At 35.9% G+C, this 4,290-nt stretch overlaps 1 long non-coding RNA gene across 1 annotated transcript; it reads right to left on the reverse strand.

Moving 5' to 3' along the window:
* Positions 1 to 445: 445 nt before the first annotated feature.
* On the reverse strand, positions 446 to 3,050 carry LOC130222245 (uncharacterized). Its single transcript, XR_008836373.1, has 3 exons — positions 2,875 to 3,050; positions 1,987 to 2,098; positions 446 to 533 (listed from the first exon to the last, which is right to left on the reverse strand). It is a non-coding gene; the product is annotated as an uncharacterized LOC130222245 (long non-coding RNA).
* Between the last annotated feature and the right edge of the window lie 1,240 nt (positions 3,051 to 4,290).

A 4,290-nucleotide genomic window follows, 5' to 3' on the forward strand; every position in this document is an offset into this window, starting at 1 on the left:
GTTTTTTTTTTCACATGCAGTATTTAAAGTTACAAACCTTAAGGGAATGTCATATCTGTCCATATCAGGAGTATAAATGAATAAATTCAGATTATACACTGTTCTAGTGTTTTCTAGAAAATTTAGTGGAAAAAATCTTTATATTGTTGTGTAACTAAAATAAAAATGTCCTGATCAATTACTGTAATACAGACTATGTGTGAGCAATAATGTACAGCACAAAATACCTTTGAGCAGATGATGGTGTTTTCTCTCTGAGGTCTAGTGGTTTATCCATTGATCCATCGCTCTTCATAGATACAGAGCTGGACACACATGATCCTGATTGTTTAAGTATAAAAAAAACTCCTGATAAACACTGCTAAGAAGTATTAGTGTCTCCAATAATGTAAAACACTAAATACCTTTTTGCTGATGATGGTGTTTCCTCACTGACATCTGGTAGATGATGTTTTGAGCGAATGTTTTGATGAAGTTTTGAGCAGTCATTCAATAGAAACACAGAGCTGGACACACGTGATCTTGATCTCACCCTGAAGACACAAACACACCAGAGGAATAAACTGCAGGACAAACTTCAGTCTCCTTTACACTCTAGGCACACTCTACTAGAAGTGTCGCCTCCTCCTGGGCGTTAGCACACAGTGCCTCTCTCACAGATAACTGCAGAGCTGCAGGCTGGGCGACACCTAATACATTCGCGAGATCTTATAATCTTTGAGTAGACCCAGTTTCCTCCCAATTACTAGGTAACCTCAGACAATTGGGAGGAAGTTATTCTCAGTGTCAAAAACGCTTGCTGCGTCATGCTCCCTAACTTGGAGAAAAGTGTGCCTTTTCTATTCTGCTAGTAAGTTCCCTGCTGGCGAACGCTAGAGAATGCCTCCGAGTCCCCTAGCATCTGACTCAGTGGAGGAGCTGGGTGCCTGGCTCAGTGTGATGTCTGGTATGCCCATTTGGTCTACCTACATACTGAGTTTCGGTGTCAACTATGCGCTGTTCCCCATGGTGACCCCATATGCTTATTTCAGCCACGGTTGGTTCCCCCTTTTCAGGCGGACACATGTCTTCCCGACCCGCTAACCAGCTTATCATATGTAGCACTCTCTTGGGTAGCAGGTGGTCTCCACAGCATTCTCCCACTTTGGACTGGCACGCTTTCCCAACGTACTGTCGTATTCTAAAATTCCTAGTCTTTATTAGCTAGGTAAAAGCCATTACAACCCCGGATTAGGTTAATTCTAATATTCCCATGTAATGGTAATTTAAGGGCCTAGGGGACGTTGGAAGAGTGCGCTCTTGGTGATGCTGATGCGCTCAGGCTTTGCTTGGCAAACCACACGTCAGCCATGATGGGCTTAGTGGCGTTTTCCATATAGTCTCCCATAGTCTGTTACCAGATGCACAATAGAATTTCCATGAAGGGGAACATCCTGGTTATGAATGTAACCCATGTTTCCTGAATAGGGAACGGAGACATGCGTCTTCACTGCCACAGTGTCTCCAGCTGTTAGCTGAGTGTTCAGTCTTCAGCTGGCAAAAATCTGATGCTCGATCCGCGAACGCCAACTCATATACTTCACTAATGACTAATCAGAGTGATTGGTCATCTAGCAATCTCCTGTACTCTGTTATTAGACGCACGTTGGAGTTTCTTATTCGGGAAACGTGGGTTACGTTCGTAAACAGGACGTTCTATGCAAAGAATAAAATAGTTTTGGGGGTAAACCTTGTAAGATAACTTTGTCTCTTGATCAGTAAGAGTCTCTTTATTTGAAATTGCCATGACAATGTGCTGTTTTCTCATTCTGCACAATTTTAGTTTCACTGAAAAACACACTGACTCTTAAACCTTGTTGTGAAACCTGATGGGTAAAAAACTCAGCACAGAAATCTGATGAGAATATATAAAACACAAAATATTACTTTGTGTCTTTAGAAATTATTATAATCTCTGAGTCTGAGAGACAAAAACAGAGTCAATACCTGTGTATCTCTGAGAGAGAGTCCTTTACTCGCTCCTCTGCCATACTGCAGCTAAAACACCAATGCAGACATTAGCAGAGCTTTCAGGAAACAATCAGCCGCTGACCATCACCTGGAGATGACAATATACTGAGATTAAGAACATTACACTTTATAGCAATCAATGCTGACTTCACAAACAAAACCTTACTGAAACAGACCACATGATGAGGGAGACAGCAGTTTGGTAACATTTAAATACACACATAGATGTATATACACACTTCTTAAAATGAATGCAGTTCCCTGATCTGACACCTCATATATTTCATGTTTAATATATAATATATGATTTGTTGAGTGACTTTATATATATTAACTAAGATATTCATTTATTTAGCAAGCTATTTAATTAGTACTCAAAACGTCTGCTGACAGTTAAGGGTTAAATATATTTTGTTTAGTGAACATCAGCATTTTAATAAAAATAAATAAATAAATAAACACAACCAAGCCCTAACAACACTGAACCACCTCTTTAAGGATCGTCAGCTTGTTGTTTTTCAGCAGCTTCTCTTCCTGTTCAACTGGATGATCTGCTTTAACTTTACTTTCAGTTTTGTGACTCTGAATGTTTAAAGAGTTATATTTTATGCTGAATGATCTGAAATTATTTACTCACTTTGATATAGAAGACATTATAGAGTACTGGTAGAGAGAACAAACACTTTAAAGGGATTAAAAAATAAAGCTTTTAGACACAGTGTTTAAATGACCGTGTTTGACTCAGTGTTTAATCTGTGTTGGAGGATTTGATCTTCAGGATCAGACATTTAAATCACACTCACACATCTAAAAATCCCTTCATCATCTCCACAAATAAGCGTAATGTAGAAGAATGAGACTCACATGCAGAAGTACAGACGCTCTTGTGCAGCAGGAACACAATCTGAGCTCTTTGACTCTTTCACTTCACTAAAACACACCTGTGTGATCTACAGGTATATCCTGAAATATTACTGGCTCACAGAGTGACACTGACATGAATATTCATGAGATTCTCCTGACTGTGGGTGTGTCCTCAAGACAACACAAACCACTGGAGCTGAAGATATCTGTGCAGCTTCTCTGAGCACGAGTGTGTTGAAGGAATATTTAGAGAAGGTATTTGAAATGAAATCTGAGAGGTCTCTGAAGAATATTTACAGCAATGTTGAACCAATAAAATAAGATTAGAGATTTATATATAAATGAGTACACCTCATACAGATCTCTCTGTTATATTATTATTTTCTATATGATGCTGTTTAATAATATTCAATAAGTGTGTTTATATAATAGATTAGTCAGTACCAAAGGCAAAACTGGAACTAATGAACAAAATAACTTCAGATCACAGTGAAGAAAAACAGCAAACACAAATGAATAATGTTTAAACAGAGGAAAAATCAAGAACAACATAAAACAGTATTGCATTTAGTTAAAATGGTGTAGTTTTGATAATCTGATCGTCTGATAATATTTTTTCTTCTGGAGAAAGTCTTATTTGTTTTATTTTGGCTAGAATAAAAGCCGTTTTTAATTTTTTAAACACCATTTTAAGGTCATTATTAGCCCCTTTAAGCTATTTTTTTCTCAATAATCTACAGGACAAACCATCGTTATACAATAACTTGCCTAATTACTCTAACCTGCCTAGTTAACCTAATTACCCTAGTTAAGCCTTTAAATGTCACTTTAAGCTGTATAGAAGTGTCTTGAAAAATATCTAGTAAAATATTATGTGCTGTCATTATGGTAAAGATAAAATAAATCAAAAGTAAATAAATAAAAGTAAAAAAAAAAAAATTATTAGAGATGGGTTATTAAAACTATTATGATTAGAAATGTGCTGAAAAAATCTTCGCTCTACTAAACAGAAATAAGGGGAGAAAATAAACGAGCGGTCTTATAATTCAGGGGGGCTATTAATTCTGACTTTAACTATATATATATATATATATATATATATATATATATATATATATATATATATATATTTTTTTTTTTTTTTTTTTTTTTTTTTAAGGCAGTGTATTTATTAATGCTGTGCATTGTATATATACAGTAGTCAACATTTGAAATTATTCAAAAAGCTCTTCTAAATTGTCCTAAGACAAGAATAGGACAGCTTTAATTAAATGTTTTGATTATACAATGATCACACATTTACAATACAGATGTTTAATACTATTGGAATACTATACTACTAAATGGAAGACTGGGTTGACGTGTCTTGGTTGTGAGAAATGATTTATTATTATCAGTAAAAAATCTAACTTAGCA

This window comes from Danio aesculapii, chromosome 4 (assembly GCF_903798145.1).
Source record: "Danio aesculapii chromosome 4, fDanAes4.1, whole genome shotgun sequence".
Taxonomy (NCBI): domain Eukaryota; kingdom Metazoa; phylum Chordata; class Actinopteri; order Cypriniformes; family Danionidae; genus Danio; species Danio aesculapii.